This window comes from Ovis aries, chromosome 6 (genome assembly GCF_016772045.2).
Source record: "Ovis aries strain OAR_USU_Benz2616 breed Rambouillet chromosome 6, ARS-UI_Ramb_v3.0, whole genome shotgun sequence".
Lineage (NCBI taxonomy): Eukaryota > Metazoa > Chordata > Mammalia > Artiodactyla > Bovidae > Ovis > Ovis aries.
In genome coordinates, this window is record NC_056059.1 from 32184481 (window position 1) to 32212083 (window position 27603).

General features: G+C 35.7%; 1 protein-coding gene across 1 annotated transcript in view; it reads right to left on the reverse strand.

The window, feature by feature from the left end:
• The window catches only part of GRID2 (glutamate ionotropic receptor delta type subunit 2), a 1640866-nt gene that overhangs the window by 756782 nt on the left and 856481 nt on the right, over window positions 1–27603 (reverse strand). The gene's annotated exons all lie outside the window — the stretch shown is intronic.

Sequence of the window (27603 nt, forward strand, 5' to 3'; positions counted from 1 at the left end):
CTGTAAGGAAGTACAGTAATATTCAAATGTCAATATAGGTTTCATATGCTTTCTCTTTTACAAAGAACAGTAAATAAAGGTTACACAGTTATTTTACAACTATTATATATATATATATATATATATTTTAAAGAACATTCTACATGTGGATATCTTTCAATTACAAACTGCTATTGGGATTCAGATCAAGAATTCTATCTTAATTATTAACAGCTATCTGACTTCACGCAAATTTCTCAGCTATTCTTAGTTTCACTTCAATCATCTATAAAGAAGACATTTAAGCAGGAATCCTTCAGGATTATTGTGAAGGTCAGAGATAATTCAGCGCCTGATATTTGCCTTTCACGTGATAGGCATCCAATTAGTGACAGCTATGTGGTTTGGTCATTAAGTCGTGTCCAACTCTTGCAATCCCATGGGCTGTAGCCCTCCAGGCTCCTGTCTCCATGGGATTTTCCAGGCAAGAATACTGGAGTGGTTTGCCATTTGCTTCTCCAAGTGACAGTATATAATTATCAATGTATAATTCAAAGTAAAGGTAATTCTTTATTGAATATGCAATACAAGGTTTTACAAAAGGAGATAATGCGCAAACTGGTAAATAAATGAAGGGGGAGATGAAGAGTTTGAGGAAGGTACTTCTGGCCACAGAGAAGAGAGTCATTTTAATACCCAAAACTTTGATGACATTGGGCTTTCATATTAAACTTGGGAAATGAAAATGTTTTTGTTTTTTTCCTTGTTTGCAGAAAAGTCACAGTCAAATAAAATAATGCATCTCAGAAACTCTCATTCTGGTTTCTAGCTGAAAAATTTCTAATTTTTACTACATGGCTTATGATCTGTTTTAGCTTCATTTTAACTACTGTGTGCATGCATATACTCTTACTTCAAAACATATTTGAAATGAGAACAAATATAAATTATAAATAAACATAAAGACATAGCATATATAGAAAAAAAGAGTTCAGAAGTGATATTTCAGAATGCCAATTTTTGAAGTCAAGAATTTAAAAATCAAAAGTAAACATAGAAAGAATCAGGAAAAATTAATTCCACTGGAGAAGGTAAGACATCGTAATCGTTCAAGTATTTATTCTAGATTGGATGCATTCTAGATATAACATTCTCAGGATTCTGACTTTAATTTTTTACGTAATTGAAAAAATTCAAAGGAAAAGTTAGATGATAAGTACCTCCATGAAATAAATTGGCCAGTTGGGGAGTGGTCCCCAGATGGCAGAGGAATAGGATGGGAAGACCACTTTATCCCACAAAAATTCATCAAGGGCTCATTTGAAATCTGGGTAACTTCCACAAAACAACTTCTGAATGCTGGTGGAGGACACCAGGCACCCAGAAAGGCAGCCCATTCTCTTCAAAAGGAGGGTGTGATTACTGGCTTGATTGCTCTCTCCCCTTTTGACTCTCCCTTTTCTCCACCAGGTCATCTCAATCTCCTCCCTCCCTCTTCTCTTCTCTGCTTAACTCTGTGAATCTCTCTGAGTGTTCCAGACTATGGAGAACACTTAGGGAACTGATTACTGGCTAGATTGGTCTCTCCCCTTTTGATTCCCTCTCTTCTCCTCCTCGTCACCTCTATCTCCCTCCTCCCTCTTCTCTTCTCCATGTAAATCTATGAACCTCTCTGGGTGTCCCTTGCTGAGGAGAACTGTTTTACCATTAACCTAGATGTTTTGTTATCTGTGATGTATGGATGGAAAAGTCTTGAGGCTACTAAAAGAATGAGACTGAAAGCCAGGAATAGGAGGCTTAACTCCAAAACTTGAGAACATCAGAGAACTCTTGATTGTAGGGAACATTAACAGACAAGAGCTCACCCAAAAGCCTACATACCTACACTGAAACCAAGCTCCACCCAAGAGCCAATAAATTCTAGAGCAAGAAATACCATGCTAATTCTCCAGCAAAGCAGGAACACACCCCTGAGCATTAAAAGACAGGCTGCCCAAAGCCAGCCAAACCCATAGATACCCCAAAACTCACTACTGGACACTTTACTGCTCTTCAGAGAGAAGACATCCAGCTCCACCCACCAGAACACACACACAAACTCCCCTAATCAGGAAACCGTGACAAGCCACTCATCCTACCCCACCCACAGGGAGCAGGCTCCACAATAAAGAGGAACCACAAACTTCCAGCCTACAGAAAGGGCACCCCAACACAGCAATCTAAACAAAATGAAAAGGCAGAGAAATATTCAGAAGGTAAAGGAACATTACAAATGCCCACCAAACTAAACAAAAGAGGAGGAGATAGGGAGTCTACCTGAAAGAGAATTCAGAATAATGATAGTAAAGATGATCCCAAATCTTGAAAACAAATGGACTTACAGATAAATAAACTAGCGATAAGTATTGAGAAGATGAAAGAAATGTTTAACAAGGACCCAGAAGAAAAAAAGAAGAGTTGATCAATAATGAATAATGCAATAACTGAGATCAAAAGCACTCTGGAGGGAGCCAACAGTAGAATACTGAAGCAGAAGGTAGGATAAGTGAGGTGGAAGATAGAATGGTGGAAATAAATGAAGCAGAGTGGAAAAAAGAAAAAAAATATTAAAAGAAATGAGTACAACCTCAGAGACCTCTGGGACAATGTCAAATGCCCCAACATTTGAATCATAGGAGTACCAGAAGAAGACAAAAAAAAGGGGGGGGGACATGAGAAAATACTTGAGGAGATAATAGTTGAAAACTTCCCTAAAATGGGGAAGGAAATAGCCACCCAAGTCCAACAAACCCAGAGAGGCCCAAACAGGATGAAGCCAAGGCAAAACACCCCAAGACACATATTAATCAAACGAATGAAGATCAAACTCAAAGAGCAGCAAGGGAAAAGCAACAAATAACACACGAGGGGATCCCCATAAGGATAACAGCTGATCTTTCGATAGAAACTCTTCAGGCCAGAAGGGAATGGCAGGACATACTTAAAGTGATGAAAGAGAAAAACCTGCAACCCAGATTACTATACCCAGCAAGGATCTCATTCAAATATAAAGAATTCAAAAACTTTACAGACAAGCGAAAGCTGAGAGAATTCAGCACCACCAAATCAGCTCTCCAACAAATGTTAAAAGACCTTCTCTAGACAGGAAACACAGAAGTTTGTTTCAAATCCAAAACAACAAAGTAAATGGAAATGGGATCATAATGATCAATAATTACCTTAAATGTAAATGGGTCGAATGCCCTAACCAAAAGACAAAGACTGGCTGAATGGATACAAAAAACAAGACTGCTATATACGCTGTCTACAAGAGACCTACCTCAAACCAAGGGACACATACAGACTGAAAATGAAGGGCTGGAAAAAAGATATTTCATGCAAATGGAGACCAAAAGAAAACAGGAGTAGCAATACTCCTATCAGATAAAATAGACTGAAATAAAGACTGTGAAAAGAGACAAAGAAGACACTACTTAATGGTCAAAGGATCAATCCAAGAACATGTAACAATTGTAAAAAAATATGCATCCAACATAGGAGCACCTCAATACATAAGGCAAATGCTAACAAGTATGAAAGGGGAAATTAACAGTAACACAATAATACTGGGGACTTTAATACCCCACTCACACCTAGGGATAGATCAACCAAACAGAAAATTAGCAAGGAAACACAGACTTTAAATGATACAATGGATCAGTTAGACCTAATTGATATCTATCGGACATTTCACCCCAAAACAATGAATTTCACCTATTTCTCAAATGCACACAGAACATTCTCCAGGACAGATCACATCCTGGATTTCTCAAGTGGACATGGAACATCCTCCAGGATAGATCACATCCTGGGTCATAAATCTAGCCTTGGTAAATTCAAAAAAATGAAATCATTTCAAGCATCTTTTCTGATCACAATGTGGTAAGATTAGATGACAACTACAGGAAACAAACTATTAAAACACAAACATTTGGAGGCTAAACAACAAATTTCTGAATAACCAAGAAACCATGGAAGAAATCAAAAAGTAAATCAAAATATTCATAGAAACAAATGAAGATGAAAACAGGACAACCCAAAACCTATGGGATTCAGTAAAAGCAGTACTAAGTGAAAGGCTCATACCAACAGAAGTTTAACTTCAAGAGAGAAGATTTAAAAAATCAAACAAATAACCTAACTTTACTCCTAAAACAACTAGAAAAAGAAGAAATGAAGAACCCTAGGGTTAATAGAAGGAAAGAAATCATAAAAATTAGAGCAGAAATAAGTGAAAAGGGACACAGGACACTATAGCAAAAATCAACAAAACTAAAACCAGTTCTTTGATAAGATAAATAAATTAGACAAACCATTAGCCAGACTCATCAAAAAAAAAAAAAAAGGGAGAAGAATCAAATAAAAAATTAGAAATGAAAAGGGAGAAGTCACAGCAGACAACACAGAAATACAAAGGATCATAAGAGACTACTATTAGCAACTATATGCCATAAAAGTGGACAAATTGGAAGAGATGGATGGATTCCTTGAAAAGTATAAACTGCCAAAACTGAACCAGAAACAGAAAATCTTAACAGACTCATCACAAGCCTAGAAATCAAAGCTGTAATCAAAAATATTCCAACAAACAAAAGCCCAGGACCAGGTGGCTTCACAGGTGAATTCTACCAGAAATTTAGAGAATTAACACCTATCGTACTCAAACTCTTCCAGAAAATTGCAGAGGGAGGTAAACTACCAAACTCATTCTATGAGGCCAGCATCACTGTAATACCAAAACCAGACAAAGATGCCACAAATAATAAATAAATAAATAAATAAATAAATAAATAAATAAATAAATAAATAAATAATAAAACTACAGGCCAATATCACTGATGAACAGAGATGCAAAAATCCTTAACAAAATTCTAGCAAACAGAATCCAACAACACATTAAAAAGATCATATATCATGACCAAGTGGGCTTCAACCCAGGGATACAAGGATTCGTCAATATTTGCAAATTAATTAATGTGATATACCACATTAACAAATTGAAAGATAAAAACCATATGATTATCTCAACAGATGCAGATAAAGCCTTTGACAAAATTCAACATCCATATATGATAAAAACCCTGCAGAAAGCAGGCATAGAAGGAACATACCTCAACATAATAAAAGCCATATATGATAAGCCCACAGCAAACATTATCCTCAATGATGAAAAATTGAAAGCATTTCCCCTCAAGTCAGGAACAAGACAAGGGTGCCCACTATCACCACTACTATTCAACATAGCTTTGCAAGTTTTAGCCACAGCAATCAGAGAAGAAAAAGAAATAAAAGGAATCCAAATTAGAAAAGAAGAAGTAAAACTCTCACTGTTTGCAGATGACATGATCCTCTACATAGAAAACCCTAAAGACTCCACCAGAAAGTTACTAGAGCTAATCAACGAACATAGTAAAGTTGCAGGACATAAAATTAATATACAGAAATCCCTTGCATTCCTATACACTAACAATGAGAAAACAACAAGAAAAATTAAGGAAAAGTTCATTCACCATTGTGACGAAAAGAATAAAGTACTTAGGAACAAATCTACCTAAAGAAACAAAGGACTTATATATAGAAAACTATAAAACACAGATGAAAGAAATCAAAAATGACACAAATAGATGGAAATATACAATGTTCATGAATTACAAGAATCAATATAGTGAGAATGAGTATACTACCCAAAACAAACTATAGATTCAATACTACCCCTTTCAAGCTACCAAGAGTATTTTTCACATAACTAGACATATAATTTCACAATTTGTAAAGAAATACAAAAAACATCGAAGATCAAAGCAATCTTGAGAAAGAAGAATGGAACTGGAGGGATCAACCGTCCAGACTTCAGACTATACTACAAAGCTACAGTCATCAAGACAGTATGGCACTGGCACAGAGACAGAAATATGTGTCAATGGAACAAAATAGAAAATAGACAAATTTTCTATTTATCAAAACATAAAAAATAGATAATTAATCTATTAACAAAATAGATAAATCCACAACCTCTGCATCAGGAAGCATTTAACAGGAGGCTTCCTGTGTGCTGTTTTGGATCTGTCGTGAATCCTCTGTTCCTTATTAATTCCTGAATATTCAGGAATTAAGAGGAGCGGCAAACCACTCATGGGGCTGAGGAATGCATGCATGTCCTTCGTTAGTTTTTCCATATGATGACAAGAAACTATTTACAGCCCTCTTCTTTTTTATGAACCATAAGGTAAAAGTGATTATTTACAAACTTCTCTCTTTGATATGAATTGTCTTGTGTTTCCTTGATAATTTGTAAGTCTGGACTTTTGATCTTTATCTTTGCTGAACAAAGCTACTTTGTAAGACAGTATATTTACCCACACTATGTTGAATAAAACACCCTTGTTCCATCCGAGCTTGGGTCTCCGTGTCTTTCTTTTTCTCTCTGTTTCTCTCTTTCTCTCTCTCTCAGAGAGAGAAGCTGCTGAGCTCACTTTCTTGCCCGGGCTTGCAAGACCCTCGTGAGAGGGCACCCTGTGCCTATGTGAAGCAGTGCAAGCCCCGTGTCAAGGGCTTTATTGGTTTTCTGTGTAAACCAAGGAATATCAGCCTCTTTCTCTCTCTCTTTTACTTTCTTATCATCGACTCCAGACCACCAGGTTCCCGTCCATTAAAGGACCTCAATACCTATGGACACCTTATCTTTGACAAAAGAGGCAAAAATATACAATGGAGAAAAGAAAATCTCTTTAACAAGTGGTGCTGGGAAAACTGGTCAACCACTTGTAAAAGAATGAAACTAGAACACTTTCTAACAACACACACAAAAATAAACTAAAAATGGATTGAAGATCTAAATGTAAGACCAGAAACTATAAAACTCCTACAGGAAAACACAGGCAAAACACTCTCTGACATAAATCAAAGCAGGATTCTCTATGACCCACTTCTCAGAGTAATGGAAATAAAAGCAAAAATAAACAAATGGGACCTAATTAAACTTAAAAGCTTTTGCACAATGAAGGAAACTATAAGCAAGGTGAAAAGACAGCCTTCAGAATGGGACAAAAATAATAGCAAATGCCAAAACTGACAAAAATTTAATCTCAAAACTGACAAAAAATTAATCTCAAAAATATACAAGCAACTCAGGAAGCTCTATATCAGAAAAATAAATGACCCAATCAAAAAATGGGCCAAAGAACGAAACAGACATTTTCCAAATAATGCATACAGATGGCTAAGAAAAACATGAAAAGATGCTCAATATCACTCATCATCAGAAATGCAAATCAAAACCACAATGAGGTACCATCCCACGCCAGTCAGAATGGCTGCTATTCAAAAGTGTACAAACAGTAAATGCTGGAGAGCATGTGGAGAAAAGGGAACCCTCTTACACTGTTGGTGGGAATACAAACTAGTATACCCACTATGGAGAAGAGTGTGGACATTCCTTAAAAAACTGGAAATAGAAATGCCATACAACCCAGCAATCCCACACTGGGCATAGACACTGAGGAGACCAGAATTGAAAGAGACACGTGTACCCCAGTGTTCATCGCACCATAGTTTACAATAGCTAGGTCATGGAAGCAATCTAGATGTCCATCAGCAGACAAATGGATAAGAAAGTGTGGTACATACACATAATGGAATATTACTCAGCTATTTAAAAGAATGCATTTGAATCAGTTTTAATTAGGTGGATGAAACTGGAGCCTACTATACAGAGTGAAGTAAGTCAGAAAGAAAAACACCAATACAGTATATTAATGCATATATATGGAATTTAGAAAATTGGTAATGGTGACCCAACATGTGAGACAGCAAAAGAGACACAGATGTAAAGAACGGACTTTTGGACTCTGTGGGAGAAGGCGAGGGTGGGAAGATTTGAGAGAATAGCTTTGAAACATGTATATTACCATATGTGAAATAGATGACCAGTCCAAGTTTGATGCACGAAATAGGGCACTCATAGCCAGTGCACTGGGACAACCCAAAGGATGCGATGGGAAGGGAGACGGGGTAGGGTTTTGCAATGGAGGACATGTGTACACTTGTGGTTGATTCATGTCAGTGTATAGCAAAACCACTACAACACTGTAAAGTAATTAGCCTCCAATTAAAATAAATAAATAAATTTAAAAATAAATAAATAAATTGGCCAGTTCGTGAAAGCTGACAAATGGAAGTTTAGAGGTACTATGCTAGTGACACACATATAAATATCAAATAAATACGTTATGATTAGTGTTAAGGCAAACAACACATACAAAGTAAATTAATAACTATTAGGGACAAAATTTTCAAGCATGAGAGAGGTTATATAATTTCAAATAAATGTGAAGGATAGCATAATGGATAAATGATTCTTAGATCATCAAAGGTTGCAGGTGAACTTTCAGTAAAATCACACATAGAGCCTATTCATGTTCATAAATTCAATATTTATAGGAAGCAATAAAGACTTTCAGTTGTATTTTCAATGAATTTATGCAAAAATACTGAATCATGAATGAAACAAATTTAATAATGAATTAAATTAAAAAAACACTTTGTTTCATTATTGAGGTAAACACAACTATTGCTTATTTACATAAGCAAGTAGAAATTCACTTTTTAAGAAAGATTTTGTTTAAAAAATTGGCTGTCTTATATTTAACATCAAGATAAATAACAGTGCCTCAGGTATATACAGCTAAATTCAATCCTTAGATTACAGTAATTTAAAGTGATCAAATAAATGTGATATTTTATATAAGTTTATCACAGACATTTTAAATAGAGGTTCAAGAAGAAAAAAAATCAGCTTCAGTATTATATTCTGTCACGTATTACAATACATGAAAATCATCTATTTTAATCTTCAAATTTAGAAAGATAAACTCTGAAGACTCATACATTAATTACTCTTTAGCAGATAAATTTGCTTTAATATATAATTTGTGTTTCCGCCTATCAACTATGTTACTTCTATTAACTGCTGTTAGTAAGAACACAAAAACCAAGCACATAATAAAAACAGTTTTTTAAGCAAATGTGTTAATTTTAGATTATCTACTATTTATTGTTATCCATACTGCTACACATACTAACAAGAAACACTAAATTATCCCTATAAAATCAAAATGTGCTATGCTTAGTTGCTCAGTACTGTCTGATTGTTTGCGACCCTATGGACTCTAGCCTGCCAGGCTCTTCTATCCATGGAGATTTCCAGGCAGGAATACTGGAGCAGTTTGCAATTTCCTACTCTAGGGGATCCTTCCAAACCAGGGATTGAACCCACGTCTCTGGTTTCTCTTGCACTGGCAGGAAGATTTAATCCTGCACCACATGGGAAGCCCATAAAATCAAAATAGGAATAATCAAAATTTGTAATCAGAAAACCATACAATATTTGATTTGAAAGGTAATTTAAAGGTCATGTGTTCCAGGATGGAAAATCAGCTTTAACTTTTATGCCAACCATGACTGGCTGCTATGTTCACATCCTAGAACACTATTTGGAGGATTCGGGGAGTTAAGAAGAGCACCAAAATCGTCGTGTTAGCTTCCTCATAGAAAGAGACTAAGAGCATAGTTCAGTTCAGTTCAGTCCCTCAGTCGTGTCTGACTCTTTGTGACCCCATGAATCGCAGCACGCCAGGCCTCCCTGTTCATCACCATCTCCTGGAGTTCATTCAAACTCATGTCCATTGAGTGGGTGATGTCATCCCGCCATCTCATCCTCTGTTGTCTCTTTCTCCTCTTGCCCCCAATCCCTTGCAGAATCAGGGTCTTTTCTAATGAGTCGACTCTTCGCATGAGGTGGCCAAAGTATTAGAGTTTCAGCTTTAACCATCAGTCCTTCCAATGAACACCCAGGACTAATCTCCTTTAGAATGGACTGGTTGGATCTCCTTGCAGTCCAAGGGACTCTCAAGAGTCTTCTCCAACACCACAGTTCAAAAGCATCAATTCTTCAGTGCTGAGATTTCTTCACAGTCCAACTCTCACATCCATACATGACCACTGGAAAAACCATAGCCTTGACTAGAAGGACCTTTGTTGGCAAAGTAATGTCTCTGCTTTTGAATATACTATCTAGGTTGCTCATAACTTTCCTTCCAAGGAGTAAGCATAGCCTGCAAGTAATAGACATGCACTCCTCTTACTGCCCCCAGCCTTTGATGATTTACAGTTGTAAAGGACACAAACACTCACCCTAAAAAAAGAGAAGCAAGTCTCTAACTCATTGTTCAATATCCTTTCCATCATACCAAGCAAAGTATATTTACAAACTTAACATTTTTCATGGCAAAGAAAATACAGATGGAGCTGTCCACTGGGAAACCCTCTACTGGAGAGTGTCTGCTGTCAGATTTGTAGAAAGCAGTAGTCCAACTATAGAGAAGAAAAAAAGAGCTCACACATTTAAAATGAATTGCAACTCACTGACCCAAAGCACAGCCCCAGATGGAAATGTAGAATAGGTATGCAAGGCAACCTTTAGAGCTATATAAGATGCCCATTTTCCCCCATTTTACTGATAGTACATCCTTGTCTAACTCAATGAAATTATGAGTCATGCCGGGTAGGACCACCCAAGATGGATGGGACAAGATAGAGAGTTCTGACAAAACATGGTCCACCAGAAAAGGGAGTGGTAAACCACTCCAGTATTCTTACCTTGAGAACCCCATGAACAGTATGTAAAGGCAAAAAGATATGACACTAAAAGATGAATTCCCCAGGCTGGTAGGTACCCAGTATGTTACTGGAGATCAGTGGAGAAATAACTCCAGAAAGAATGAAGAGACAGAGCCAAAGCAAAAACAACACCCAGTTGTGGATGTGACTGGTGATAGAATTAGTGTCTGATGCTGTAAAGAGAAATATTGCATAGGAACCTGGAATGTTAGATCCATTAATTAAGGCAAATTGGAAGTGGTCAAACAGGAGATGGCAAGAGTGAATGTCAACATTTTAGGAATCAGTGAACTAAAATGGACTGGAATGGGTGAATTTAACTCAGATGACCATTATATCTACTACTGTGGGCAAGAATCCCTTAGAAGAAATGGAGTACCCATCATAGTCAACAAGAGTGCAAAATGCAGTACTTGGATGCAATCTCAAAAACGACAGAATGATCTCTCTTCATTTCCAAGGCAAACCATTCAATAGCACAGTAATCCAAGTCTATGCCCTGACCAGTAATGCAGAAGTAGCAGAAGTGGAACGGTTCTATGAAGACCTATGAGACCTTCTAGAACTAATACACACAAAAGATGTTGTTTTCATTATAGAAGAATGGGATGCAAAAGTAGGAAGTCAATAATACCTGGAGCAACAGGCAAATTTGGCCTTGGAGTAGAAAACGAAAGCAGGTCAAAGGCTAACAGAGTTTTGCCGAGAGAATGCAATAGTCATAGCAGACACTCTCTTCCAAAAACACAAGAGAAGACTACACATAGACATCACAAGATGGTCAATACCGAAATCAGATTGATTTTATTCCTTACAGCCAAAGATGGAGAAGCTCTCTACAGTCAGCAAAAACAAGACTGGGAACTGACTGTGGCTCAGATAATGAACTCCTTATTGCCAAATTCAGACTTAAATTGAAGAAAGATGGGGAAACCACTAGACTATTCAGGTATGACCAAAATCAAATGCCTTACAATTATTCAGTGGAAGTGACAAATTGATTCAAGGGATAAGATCTGATAGACAGAGTGCCTGAGGAACTATGGATTGAGGTTTATGAAATTGTATAGGAGGCAGTGATAAAGACCATCCCCAAGAAAAAGAAATGCAAAAAGGCAAAATGGTTGTCTGAGGAGGCCTTATAAATACCTGAGAAGAGAAGAGAACTAAAGGCAAAGGAGAAAAGGGAAAGATATACCCATCTGAATGCGCAATGGCAAAGAAAGCAATGAGAGATAAGAAAGCCTTCCTCACTGATCAATGCAAAGAAATAGAAGGAAACATCAGAATGGAAAAGACTAGCAATCACTTCAAGAAAATTAGAGATAACAAAGGAACATTTCATGCAGACATGGGCACAATAAAGGACAGAAATGGTATGGACCTAAAAGAAGCAGAAGATATTAAGAAGAGATGGCAAGAATACACAGAACTATACAAAAAAGATCTTCATGACCCAGATAATCACAATGGTGTGATTACTCACTAGAGCCAGACATCCTGGAATGCCAACGGAAGCAGGCCTTAGGAAGCATCACTACAAACAAAGGTAGTGGACATGATGGAATTCCAGTTGCGCTATTTTAAATCCTAAAAGATGATGCTGTGAAAGTGCTGCACTCAATATGCCAGCAAATCTGGAAAAGTCAGCAGTGGCCACAGGACTGGAAAAGGTCAGTTTTCATTGTAATCTCAAAAAAAGGCAATGCCAAAGAAGATTCAAACTACTGCACAATTGTACTCATTTCACATGCTATCAAAGCAATGCTCAAAATTCTCCAAGCCAGACTTCAACAGTACATGAACCGTGAACTTCCAGATGTTAGAGCTGTATTTATTTATTTATTTATTTTTTCAAGCTGTATTTACAAAAGGCAGAAGGACCAGAGATGAAATTGCCAATATCCGTTGGAGCATCGAATAAACAAGAGAGTTCCAGAAAAACATTTACTGTTCATAGCAGAATTATTAAACTGACATTAAAAAGGGAAGAGACTAAAGTCAATTTTTATATCAATAAGATAGGAGGCTATAAAAATACGTAATTCAAAGGTTATAAAGTACATATCATAATATCCAGATTCCAGCTGTGTCTCCACTATTTACTGAAAATGTAAGAATAAAACACAATTTGGTGTCAATAAATGAGGAGAAGAATTTTTTTCAATCTAATCATGTTGATAGAATGATAAAATGAGTATGAAAACATTTTGTAAATTACAATCTGATATAAAAATGTAAAGAAATACCAGCCATTGTTTTACATTTTTATCACATCATTGTTGGTAGAACCACTGTAGGACTCGCTTGACTGAAAGTATACTTAATATATCATTATTTCTTCTTAGCTTTTCTCAGGTTTTTGAAAGTTTTTGTATCTAGTATTAATATTTGGAGCTGAAATTTTATAGAGGTAATGCCAAGTGAAAGAGGAGAGTGACAAAGGTAGCTTAAGACTCAACATTCAAAAACTAAGATCATGGCATCTGTTCCCATCACTTCATGGTTAATAGATGGGGTAACAATGGAAACAGTAACAGACTATTTTCCTGGGCTCCAAAATCATTGCAGATGGTGACTGCAGCCATGAAATTAAAAGACCTTGCTCCTTGGAAGAAAAGCTATGACTAACCTAGACAGCATATTAAAAATCAGAGACATTACTTTGCTGATAAAAGTCCATCTAGTCAAAGTTATGGTTTTTCCAGTAGTCATGTATGGATGTGAGAGTTGGAGTATAAAGAAAGCTGAGTGCTGAAAAATTGATGCTTTTGAACTGCGCTGTTGGAGAAGACAATTCAGAACCCCTTGGACAGCAAGGAGATTCAACCAGTCAATCCTAAAATAAAACAGTCCTAAGTATTTATTGGAAGCACTGATACTGAAGCTGAAACTACAATACCTTAGCCACCTAATGCAAAGAACTGACTCATTGGAAAAGACACTGATGCTGTGGAAGATTGAACATGGGAGGAGAAGGGGACAACAGAGGATGAGATGGTTGGATGGCATCACACCGACTTGACAGACATGAGTTTGAATAAGCTCTGGGAGTTGGTGATGGACAGAGAAGCCTGGTGCTGCATTCCATAGGGTCGGTCGAAAGTGTCAGACACGACTGAGCGACTGAACTGAACTGAACGGAACCTATATGAAATGTTGGCTGAAGCATAGAATAAGACCGATTTCCTCTGGACATCGACCCTTCATAGGGCCCTTTACAAAATTTAGTGTAAGAAAGAGATTCATGACAGCCTAAGAGAGATTTGAAAAAATAAAGTGCTACACCAAGAAGTAGTTTAGTGAAACAGTGTACCTTCTGCTATAAGAATTCCATGTCTTGACTGTTAGAAGACTGCTTTGTTTAGAGTTTTAGTTCCATAATGTGTACTTTAGTCCACTGAATACAATGTTAGAACAGAATTTGAAATATCAGCATGTTTATACGTGCATCTACCACTTTTTTATCATGAGAATACAAGCCAAGGACTTCTCAATGGCATATTGTTTTCCCACTAATTTCTTCAAGCCTTGTGATTTATTTATATTATGCATGCATGAACTCACACATCTTCAAACGTATAGATGGTGCTGCACAGTAGCTTGTTTTGTGACTCCAGCTGTTTGAAACTGTAACACTATCAAAGACGTTTGAAGCCTGCATTAATTGCTGAAAGCACACCATTTTTCTTTTTTTTTATTTCTTTCCTTTCTCCCTTCTCCCTTCCTTTCCTTCCTTTCATCCTTCTGTCTCCCCCTTCCTTCTTTCTTTTTTTGCTTTTTTTTTGTTTTCTTTCTTCTTTCTTTCAAATAGCAATTGACAATATTTTCACCTTTTTTGGTCATTTAGCAGTTAATTCTCTGTATAAATTTCAATTAAATGATGTTCGTGTATACTATCTTTTCATTTCTGAAAGTAATCAGTTTGAGTCTTCTTTTTATTAAGTAAAATGTGATTAAAAGAATGTCTATAAAGAATTTTGAAATTGATTCTCTGTTACTGAATATTCCATGAGAACTCAGTAAAATATTTTTGGACAGCACTATCCTTCTTGAATATACTTATTCCCTGTGATATTTTTTGACTTATTTATATTTTACTGATATTAACTCTTCTAATAATTTTAAGTCACATGAAGACTTTTGCACGTTCAACTCACACACTTATTCTTCAACACATATTTATCAACTTTCAACCAATTCCAGGGACATATTTGGAGACTAGATAATGTATATGTCAGGTTCTATTCTCAAAAATCTCCCAATCTATTCACCATAGTGTTTCCAAAATCTCCCTTGCATCAGAATTCAAGTAGAGGTTTTATGCAGATGACTAAATTCACACCCAGAGGTTCTACTGGTAGTCATGTATCACATTATGTTATCTGAGTTCTGATATGTAATCCTTTCTGGAACATTTAAGTCTGGTGGGTTGTAAATGCAATGTTCTTTGATGTAATTGTTGTAGAACATATAATATTTGCTGACTTTACTTTTTCCCAATAATATTATTGAAAATATAACCATAACTGGGGAGCAGAACTTCCTTAACCTTCCAATTCTCTTAGTTTGTGAGTGGGGATGAAGAATAGGGAAAGAAGACATACAGAGTTAACAAGAATAAAAATTTTCCCCAAAATGACATTTATCTTCCCTTTATTTACAATAATTAAGAAGATTTAATTATTTCATGTTTCTCCAGCTCAGATGCAACATATAATACTCCCAAAATTCTAAATGTATGCAGTTTCTATGTTTTAACATTTTTGAAATCAGGACATATTTCAAAGTTACATTAGTTTTCTTGAAAAATCATTAATCAACATTGAATTTTATAATCAGTGAGTGCTTATAGGTGAGAAAATAAGGTAAACTTCCATGGCACATGAGAAAGATTTGTATTCTTTCTATAGCACTTCAGTTTAACTTCTTTTTTTTCTATTTCATTCATTAATAAACCATAAGCATAGTATTTATAATTGTTTATTTCTTTTTCATCTATCAAAATGCATCTGATCTTTATTTTTATAGTTTTAAGTATACAGTAACACAAACCAGCTTCCATCTGTCCAGATATTTAGCATTCTTTGTCAGCATGATTTTAAGTAACTATCAGAGTAGTAGCATATTAAAGATGGCATTGACATATGATTAATGTAGTTTGCCAAAAATACAATCATTTGAAACAAATTCCTCCAAATAAAGAAGCTATATATAAACAGAAGCACTATATATATATATAAATAGTGCTATAAAGTCCAACTTAATCAAAATTATCTACTTAAAAAGTAAGAATATGGGAAAAATAATTTAATTATAATTAAAAAGCATTAAGACAATTTTGTCTAATGAAGAATATAAATGCTTAAAATGGTTGATTACCAGTGATCAAAGGAACTCAATAATTTTCAGTCACCTATTTTTTCAGTCATCTGTTGCCTTTAGCTATAATTCATAATCTAAGCCTGAAATGGACTAAAAATTTAACCTGGCACCTATTATAAGTCATTTGGTTTTCCTATACAGTTATAGTCTATAACAAGCCTCTCACATCCATAAATGACTCTCACATCCATAAATGACTCTCACATCCATAAATGACTATTAGAAAAACCATAGCTTTGACTAGGTGGACCTTTGTCAGCAAAGTAATGTCTCTGCTTTTTAATATGCCGTCTATGAACTATGGATGGAGGTTCCTGACATTGTAAGGAGGCAGGAATCAAGACCATCCCCAAGAAACAGAACCTTGTGCACACTAGGACCTTCAGAGGGCAGACAGAATGAAAACCACAATCACAGAAAACTAACCAATCCGATCACATGGACCACAGCCTTGTCTAACTCAATGAAACGATTAGCCATGTCATGCACGGCCACCCAAGACAAACGGGTAATGGTGGAGAGTTCTGACAAAATGTGGTCCACTGGAGAAGGGAACGGCAAACCACTTCAGTATTCTTGCCTTGAGAACCCCATGAATAGTATGAAAAGACTGTGAGGAAAACCTTTTAATGGAGAAGTGAATTTGGAGGTGCAATATGAAAAATAAATAAGGAACCAATTCAGTAAAAAGGGGTTACTTAAATGAAAAAGGGTGAAGAACATATTTCCAACTAGAAGAAACAGAATATACAAAAATGCTATGATAGAAAAATCATGTATTATCTGAGAGGCAGAAGAAATGTCAGGTAGCTAGAGTAGAGAGAATGTGGCAGAGAGTTGTGTGAAATGATGATAGAAGGCTAGGCAAGAAATATGACCTTTGAATGGGTTGGCTTTTTGTTATTAATTTGTAACAGAGATTCACATATTTTCAGGATCACCCTGTAATCTGTTATTTATATGTTAAAATATCTCTCTTTACTTTCCTGTGTTTTAAATTTATGAACAATTTAGAAGATGTAAGATTGGCTATGGTCATTCCCTTAGTTGTTTATGGATGTGAGAGCTGGACCATAAAGACAACACTGAAGAATTGATGGTTTTAAACTGTGGTGCTGGAAAAGACTTTTGAGCGTCCTTTGGATACAAGGAGATCAAACCAGTCAATCCTAAAGGAAATCAGCCCTGAATACACATTGGAATGACTGATGCCGAAGCTGAAGCTCCAATACTTTGGCCATCTGATGTGAACAGCCAATGCACTGGAAAAGACCATGATACTGGGAGAGACTGAAAGCAGAAGAAGAGGGTGACAGAATGAGATGGATGCATTACCCATTCAATGGACATAAACTTGCAAACTTCTAAAGATGGTGAAGGACAGGGAGGCCTGGCGTGCAGGGAGGCCTGGCGTGCTGTAGTCCATGGGACTGTAAGGAGTTGGACATGACTTGTTAACTGAACAACAACAATAAGATTACTATATAATCACATTTGTCAGTCTTTTGACTTTTGGGAATATTTTGCCTTCTCACAGCCTATGGGCTTCCTGGTGGCTCAGTTGGTAAAGAATTCTCCTGCAATACGGGAGACCTCGGTTTGAACCTTGGGTCAGGAAGATACGCTGGAGAAGGGAACAGCTACCCACTCCAGTATTCTGGCCTGGAGAATTCCACAGACTGTATAGTTCATGGGGTCGCAAAGAGTCGGACATGACTTAGTGACTTTCACTCACTCAGATTGGCGTAAGAGATGCAGCCTATAGACTTATAAAGTGACAAGTGTATCTTCACCATCTGATACCCTATGACTGATCACCAGCTGATAGAAGTTAGGACTCCAGGAAAGATAGCAATGAAATTTAAAGAAACTAGATGAGTGCATAATGTTATATTTAGTTGATGCAGGTAAAATTTGATGTTTATATGCATTATCCCAGCTAACAAAGAGTGAAGTAAACACAACTGTGACAAGAACAATAATCCATATTATATTATGGGTTTTAAGTCTGTCTTCAAAACTTTTTCCATTTTTCAGAAATTCTAGCTATTAAAATTATTATTCTTTTATAATATGACACATCCTGGATTTAGAACTGATTCTTTCAAGACAAGTGACAGAATATTCAGTATTCTGTAATATTTTGTATTGCAAAAATATGAAGATCTTGGTTAAAAGATATGATGAACTCTATGTTTATGTTTGTGTGAGGGGAAGACAATGGATAATGAATAAATACTATTTTACTTTGCCCTCTCAGTTATTGCCATTTTTCCAGAATGTCAATGCCAAAACTCAGAAGTCACTTTCAGTTTTCAATATTTACTTTCAATTTTTCAATATTTTTCCTCTTAATCCTGATACTCCTTTATATCAATTCTTGCTAACAATACTGCTAATTCTACAACTTAAATATTTCTCAGAATGCTTCTCTTCTTTGAAATATTTGATTCCAATCCCTTGAAAAAAAACATGAAAGTGTTAGTCTCTCAGTCATGTCTGTGTCTTTGCAACCCTATGGATTGTAGTCCATCAGGCTCCTCTGTCCATGGAATTCTCCAGGCAAGACTACTGGAATGGGTAGTCATTCTCTCTTCTAGGCGATCTTCCTGACCCATCTGAAGGCTGAGAAGCCCTCTAGTCCCTTAGTTTAATCTACATCACACTTCAATTACTAAGACTGTCTCCAAGTTGGTGTGAATGATTTCACAGCCTTCAACTTAACTTTTCTCCAATCATCCACAATGTAAACAAGTATATCTATTTATTAAATCTTATCATGTCATTTCTGTGTTTTAAAGGCCATCAATAAAAGACTGAGGAACTATTAAAAACTGGAAGAACTAAAGAGAAATTACAACTAAATACCATATGGGATCCTAAATAAAATTCTGGAAAAGAAAAATATTATTAAAGAAACTGATGAATTTTGAGTAAGGTCTGTGGTTCATTGAGTAATACTGTATTAATATTGACTGCCTATTGTTTATAATCACACTATGGCTATGTAAGACATTGATATCAGTGGATGGGAATGAGAAATATAATAAATTATTTGCCCTATTTATGCAACTTTTTCTACATTTTCTATAAATCTAAAACTTCTTGAAAATTAAAAGCTAAAAGCAGATAAAACAGTCAGTGACTTCCAGCTTCTGCAGGAAAAGCTTAAACTCTTAGCATGGCATACAAAGCTCTTCATGAACTGGCCCTGGTCTATATTTTCATGGTTACTTCCGGCTCCTATTCCTTGCCATCACATTTTCCTTCCATTTCATAATTCTATTTCCTACTGCCATGCTATTTATACTATGGTTTATATTATTTTTTCAGAAGTCTAGGAGCTTATAAAAGAATTATTTTTGACATCTTAAGAACACTGAGTCTTCTGACTTATGACCATGGTATATATCTTCATTTAATTCAGTCTTAAATTTTTTCTAAGCAGTATTCTGTAATACTCACTGAATAAGTCTTACTCTCCTTTGTTAAATTTATTGCTAAATTTAAAAATTTATCAAATTATTATTAAATTATTTATTTTATATTTATATACTGTTACAAATGAAACTGTACTTCAATAAAAATACATATTTGCTAGATATAAAAAATATACACTTTTAAATTTAATTTTCCATGGCTAGAATATCAGAACATATCAGATTGTTGCATACTGATTTCGCATTACAAAATCCTTTAAACTCACTTGCTAGTCTTTCTTTTTCTGTAGGTAATATAGCAATTTTTACAAAGTTATGTAATTTTCAAAAAAGACATATATATTTCTTCCTTCTCTTTAAAAAATTATTTATTTACTTATTTATAGTACTTCCTTTCTAATATATAAACCTTTTTATTACCTTTTCATGTCTTATTGTACTAGCTAGTACCAGTACAATATTGAAAATACATGCTAAAAGCAGTTATCTTTCCCTTGTTCCTAATCTTAGGAGAAAAAGATTCAGTCTTTGATAATTAAATATGAGGTAACATGTAACATTATTTTTTTCTTTGACCATGATCTCACTGAAGTTGATGAAGTTTGTTTTTATTACTAGCTTGCTGAGAGTTTTTATCAACAATGGATGTTAGATTTTGGTTAAAGCTTTTTTTTTTTTTTTGCATCCATTGAAATAATTGTTTTTCCCTCAGTCTCTTAATACGGGTGAAAGTTAAAGTGTTAGTCACTTAATCATGCCTGACTCTTTGTGACCCCATGGACTTCAGTCCATTAGCCTCCTCTGTCCAGGGGATTTTCCAGGTAAGGATACTGGAGTGGTTTTCCATTTCCTTCTCCAGAGGATCTTCCTGACCCAGGGATCTCAGATCTCCTGCACTGCAGGCAGATATTTTACCGACTAAGCTACCAATTGATTGATTTCTGAATGTTAAACCATCATTGCAAGGATAATGGCAGCCTTGCTAATGGGATGGAGTAGAGTAACACCCATTTAGCTTTTTGGAAGAATTTGTGTTTAATTAGTGTTATTTCTTCCTTAATTTTCAGTAGAACTCAGTAGTAGGACTTTCTAAAAGTGAAGTTTTTTTTGGGGGGAAGTTTATAACTGTAAAATCTATTTTTAAAACAGATATGGGCATATTCAGCTTATTTATTTCCTTTTGAGTGTGCTTTGGTAATCTGTGTCTTTCAAGGAATTTGCTTTTTTCATTTAACTTGTCAAATTTATTAGCATAAAGATGCTCATAATATCATCAGGTAGTCATTTAATATCTATAGAATCTGTAATAATACCAACTCTTTCACTTATAATACTGGTAATCTGTATCATCTCTCTTTTGTTCCTGGTCAATCTAGCTAGAGGTTGTTACTTTTATTAATTTTCTTCAAGAAACAGTTTTTGGTTTTGTTGATTTTTCTCTATTGCTGTTTTATTTGCTATATTATTTATTTCCACTCCGATGTTTATCATTTCCTTTTTTCTCTGCTTAATTTGAGTTTAATTTGCTCCTCTTTTTAAAGTAGAAGCTGTGATCATAAACTTTAGACTTTTTTCCTAGTATAGGTATTTAGTCCTTTACATTTATTTTATGTACTGCTTCAGTCTAAATTTTTTGAGCTACATTTCCCCTACAATTAATTTATGTTATTCACCTTTCCTGCTAACATAATAACTATAGTTATTTTAGATGCTTCTGACAGTTCCAACATCTGTGTTAATCACCTATTAGAATGCCAGTCTTCTGGATTAGACACTGTTTTCTCCAGTGTTTGCTTGAAACTCAGTACCCTGCATCTTGTAAATTCAGTTTGTCAATTACATTTAGACAGACTTTAAGCACTTTTGGTTAGAAGGAGTGCACTGCTTCTGATTATCAATATGAATAATTTTATTTTTTACTAATATTTTATTCCTTGACAGCAATCACATTCAGATACATTGACAGCAGGAATTAAAAAATCACTCCTCTTATAGGAACTTTCTTATCAGGGCCCATCAGTTCAGTTCAGTTGCTCAGTCGTGTCCAAATCTTTGTGACCCCATGAAGCACAGCATGCCAGGCCTCCCTGTCCATCACCAACTCCTGGGATCCACTCAAACTCATGTCCATTGAGTTGGTGATGCCATCCAGCCATCTCATCCTCTGTTGTCTCCTTCTCTTCCTGCCCCCAATCCCTCCCAGCATCAGAGTCTTTTCCAATGAGTCAACTCTTTGCATGAGGTGGCCAAAGTATTGTAATTTCAGCTTTAGCATCAGTCCTTCCAATGAACACCCAGGACTGAACTCCTTTAGGATGGACTGGTTGGATTTCCTTGCAGTACAAGGGACTCCAAGAGTCTTTTCCAACACCACAGTTCAAAAGCACCAATTCTTCGATGCTCAGCTTTCTTCACAGTCCAACTCTCACATCCATACATGACCACTGGAAAAACCATAGCCTTGACTAGACGGACCTTTGTTGACAAAGTAATGTCTCTGCTTTTTAATATGCTATCTAGGTTGGTCATAACTTTCCTTCCAAGAAGTAAGCGTCTTCTAATTTCATGGCTGCAGTCACCATCTGCAGTGATTTTGGAGCCCCAAAAAATAAAGTCTGACACTGTTTCCACTATTTCCCTATCTATTTCCCATGAAATGATGGGACCAGATGCCATGATCTTAGTTTTCTGAATGCTGAGCTTTAAGCCAATTTTTTCACTCTCTTCTTTCACTTTCAAGAGGCTTTTGAGTTCCTCTTCACTTTCTGCCATAAGGGTGGTGCCATCTGCCTATCTGAGGTTATTGATATTTCTCCCAGCAATCTTGATTCCAGCTTGTGCTTCTTCCAGCCCAGCGTTTCTCATGATGTACTCCACATATAAGTTAAATAAGCAGGGTTACAATATACAGCCTTGATGTACTCCTTTTCCTATTTGGAACCAGTCTGTTGTTCCATGTCCATAGGCCCTCTATAATCTCACACCTGGCCACAACTCTGAATCTAAACTATGACATTCAGCTGTACTCATTCTACTTCACCAACAAAGAGTTTGTTTCTGCTCAGTTCAGCTTCTTTTCTCTCTGTTCCTTTTGCATGGATGTTTTTTACTCATATACTCTTTCAGCTTAAGCCCTCATGCTAAGTCTATGCATTTGCAACCTCTGTTTCTATAACATCCCTGCTATTCTCTATCTCATGACTTCAATTTTTTCTTAACATTTATCATCATCTTATTGCATACTTGTTTGATTCTATATTTTCACTCTTTCTTCTCCAAGAAAATATAAGCTACATCAGAGCAGGAGCTTTGTCTGCTCAGAGGGGGAGCTTTATCTTCTTAGCACAAAACCTGGAACAAAGATTGGTCTATTGTAGGCACTGAGTGAATTTAATGAATTGAATGAGTGAATGAATTAACCGAGTGAATAACTGAGTGAATGGCATAGTTGCAGTGCAATCTTCAAAGTGGATACAAAACAAGATGGCTTACTTACATTACCAATTACACTCCTACTTTCAGCTTTAATTTCAGTACATTAATGTTACTCAAAAAACCTGCCTGTTTTACAGAAACAGTCTACTCTTATTGATATAAAGAATCCTAAGTGGAATTGACAAAAGTGGGAGTGAGAAGAATCTGTCCTTCATACTGAAAGTGTTGCTTAGCATTCCTTACATGCACTATTTAGAAATATGCCTTGTAATAGGGCTAGCATAAGTACGTTCCATAAAAATAGAGATGAAAGAAGAAACACTTTGCTTTTATTTATAGAAACTCAGATGTCCTTGCTATACAGAGGAGCTCAGTAAATATTTCTTCAAAGCATGAATACAATAGAATATGTAATAATTTAGAATATTTAACTTGTCTTTAAAAACAATATTCTTCATGGATCTTTTTGTAGCAACAATACATCAAATACAGTCTGTTACCTCTTTAGTATATAAACATTTATTAAAAACTTTAATTTGGTTAAACTAATCTTTTAATAATGTGTATTTTTTAGATAGTTTTAAACTAAGTAGAACTTTTAGTTTTTAAGTGAACTAAAATGGCTACTTGTTTGATTTATTATAGCAAGTATGAAAACTCATGATTTTCTAATGTAATATATTCTAATTAATTGTAAAATTATTTTAACTTCTTCTCAGTCTTTAATCAGTGATTTTATCTTGATCTGATTAAGACATATAGTTGGCAGCAGTAGCCAGATCACAGCATTCTGTTTGTGAATCGATCACCAGTATTACAATTTATGGATAATCACATGTCACTTAGCATAAAATGCATTGGAATTATTCTCTGCCACGAAGTAATCTTACCATCTGCAGTTTGTTATCATATTCTAATTTCACTAATAATGCCTTTCAACATAGTATCAGAAGCACTTCTATTTCAGGGGGAAAAAGTGTGTATGTACTTTACAGAACTATGAAACAGTTCATAAGGTTAGAAACACTATTTAATCCTGTGGCCACTGCTAGCAGGAATTATGAGGTGAAAGAAGATAATTCCTGAAAAGCCTGGCATAAAATATGTGGCAACTCTTATCAAAAGAGAGGTTTTCACTAAGTCACATGGCCTCTCTTCTCTTATATGTTTTTGTGTGTGTATGTTTGTTTTTATAGCAGCACTATACAAGTTGTCAAAAAGGCCTGTATTTAAATCTTTGAAACTAATTTTTGTGTGCAATTCACTTAAACATACAAAGATAATGTTTCTTCCAAGGGAAGATATGATACCAAAACACTAAGGCTGACATGACAATCTTCCTAGCCACTGATATAAGCATCAAAAAATAACAGTTAAAGAAACCAAATAAGCCTCCTGTACTTCTGCTATTGCCTAGAAACTGCTGCTTTCAGAGAAGTAAGTATGTTGGTTCTAGAATCTAGAGAACTAGGGTGTATGTGAGGAATCTTGATTTTTAGTTGTTCAAATGTGAATCAGTGATGGCCTTGGACAGACTCACTTTTGCTTTTGGGGTTTCAGCTTTTTTGTGCATTAAAGGTGGTGATTAGACCAGATGGTTTCCCAGGAGACACAGTACCAACATTTCTCTCTCTCTTTCCCTTGTTTCTTTCACTGATTAATCTTTCCTCCAGTTGGTACATTCTAACTTAATTGGTTGCATTTTGACCTAGAAATAGAAAACAATTTTCTGTTCCTTTAATTTGTCTTTACATACCTCCATTTTGATTGATTCTAATGACATTTCTGGCTTCCCTGATAGCTCAGTTGGTAAAGAATCCACCTGCAACATAGAGACCCTGGTTCGATTCCTGGGTTGGGAAGATCTCCTGGAGAAGGAATAGGCTACCCACTCCAGTATTGTTGGGCTTCCCTTGTGGCTCAGCTGGTAAAGAATCTGCCTGCAATGCCAGAGACCTGGATTTGATCCCTGGGTTGGGAAGATCTCCTGGAGAAGGGAAAGGCTACCCACTTCAGTATTCTGGCCTGGAGAACTGGTCATGGAGTTGGACATGACTGAGCTACTTTCACTCACTCACTCAGGACATTTCTGCTAATATTTTCTTGTTTCCATGTTGGGTCCGGGTGCTACTGGCAAAACAGAATATTCCTGCATGCTTAAAATGAAAAACGTATGAAGGATTTTATTTATAATATGCCTGTTTAAAATGTCCTGGCATTAAAAAGTTGCATTTTTTTTTCACTGTGTAAGTGTTTATGACCCTTTCAAAGAAAGTTTTTTATCTATTTGTAACAAAATCATTTTCTTCTAAATGTATAATATATATATTATTATACTTTATAACATTATATATACACACACACACACATGTGGTCGTGGTGGTTTAGTCACCAAGTTTTGTCTAATCGTTTTGTGACCCCCATGGACAGTAGCCAGCTAGGCTTCTCTATCCATGGGCTTTCCCAGGCAAGAACACTGGAATGGGTTGCCATTTCTGTCTCCAGAGGATCTTCTCAACCCAGGGATGGAATCTGGGTCTCCCACATTGCAGGTGGACTATTTACCATCTGAGCCACCTGGCAGGCCTATATGTATAATGAGAGAGTACTAAATTCAATACATGTATATATATAAAGAGAGAGCACCAAATTCAATGCATTCTCTTTACTCTCCCCACCTTGTTCCCTCACAAAAAAAGAGAAAAGCAAAAGCTTTAACATAATATTGAGATTAATAACAATTTTCCTTTTTTTAGAGACAGAATCAACAAAGAAATTAGTATACATTTGGATTTATATCAAAGAAACAGTCTCTAGAAATTAAATTTATTAGGATGACAGTGTCTTCTTTATGTCCTTCCATGAAACATTGCAAAGTTTTTATACTTTGTAGCACCTTCTCTGTCACACCACCCTGAACTCTTCCAAAAATGAAATCCAGGGAGATTGTCTTAATGAGAGTTAAATGCTCCAGTTGCAAGGAAATGCTTTATCCACAGTAGTAATAACATAATGATGCTTTCCATGATGTTAGAAGTTTCATTTCAAAGGATTTTTTATTTCTCTTTACCATCACAAATACCTATGAAGCAAACAGTGATCATTACAACCAATTTACCTCATAGAGCTTTTGCTAATCACAAATGAAAACATGTATGTGAAAGTCCTTTTCTAACAGCAAAGTAATACTTTACTGTAATTTGTATCACTCTTAATCACACGACTCTACTCTTTTACTTGAAGGATACTGAAGTATATTTTTGAGGTAACCAATTACTAAAGATTGTAATCACTTAGAGTTGAAGGTCTATAACCGTTGATTCAGTCAACTATTAAGTAGATGTCCAAAACAATACAAAAACAGGACACCACAAGGTATCCACAACTCTTTAGAAGCTTACACTTAAATAGCTACTTGATACTAATTAAATATAGGCAATATATTTATTTAAAAGAAACCAAATAACTAAGAATGCAAATATTATTAGAGTTCAAATAGGCCACACATTTTAATGTACGCTGGATCAATTTGGCCTGAACTTATTGGAGAATATTTTGCTAAAGAAACACAGTAACTCTTAAGTGTCAAAAAATATATATATTTTTCTTATTTATTTATTTTATTGACACAGAGTTCATAAATATATCTTGGTCTTCATTTATTTTCTATGGAATATATAGTATATAGTACAAAGTATATATATGGAATATATGGCATATAGTACATTTTCTATGGAATATATAGTACAAAGACAAATATCATTTCAAAGATGTTTAAGACAGAAGAAAATCTAAACTCAAATTTACTCATTATGTGTGTGCTCTGAAACTAATGTTCCTGAGTTTACATTCCAGGACCTTTGCTTTTCATCTGTAAGCCTTTAGGAGAATTATTTAACTGATTTCCTCACCACTAAAGAGGAAGAAAGTGAAGAACAGATAAAGAGCCTTTTGATGAAAGTAAAAGAGGAGAGTGAAAAAGTTGGCTTAGAGCTCAACATTCAGAAAACTAAGATCACGGCATCTGGTCCCATCACTTCATGGCAAATAGATGGGGAAACAGTGAGAACACTGGCTGTCTTTATTTTTGGGGCTCCAAAATCACTGCAATGGTGATTGCAGCCATGAAATTAAAAGATGCTTACTCCTTGGAAGGAAAGTTATGACCAACCTAGACAGCAGATTAAAAAGCAGAGACATTACTTTGCCAACAAATTTCCATCTAGTCAAGGCTATGGTTTTTCCAGTGGTTCATGTATGGATGTGAGAGTTGGACTATAAAGACAGCTGAGCACTGAAGAATTGATGCTTTTGAAGTGTGGTGTTGGAGAAGACTCTTGAGAGTCCCTTGGACTGCAAGGAGATCCAACCAGTCCATTCTAAAGGAGATCAGTCTTGGGTGTTCATTGGAAGGACTCATGCTAAAGCTGAAACGCCAATACTTTGGCCACCTCATGCGACAGAGTTGACTCATTGGAAAAGACTCTGATGCTGGGAGGGATTGTGGTCAGAAGGAGAAGGGGATGACAGAAGATGAGATGGTTGGATGGCATTACCAACTGGATGGACATGAGTTTGAGACTCTGGGAGTTGGTGATGGATAGGGAAGGCTGGCATGCTGTGGTTCAAGGGGTCACAAAGAGTTGGA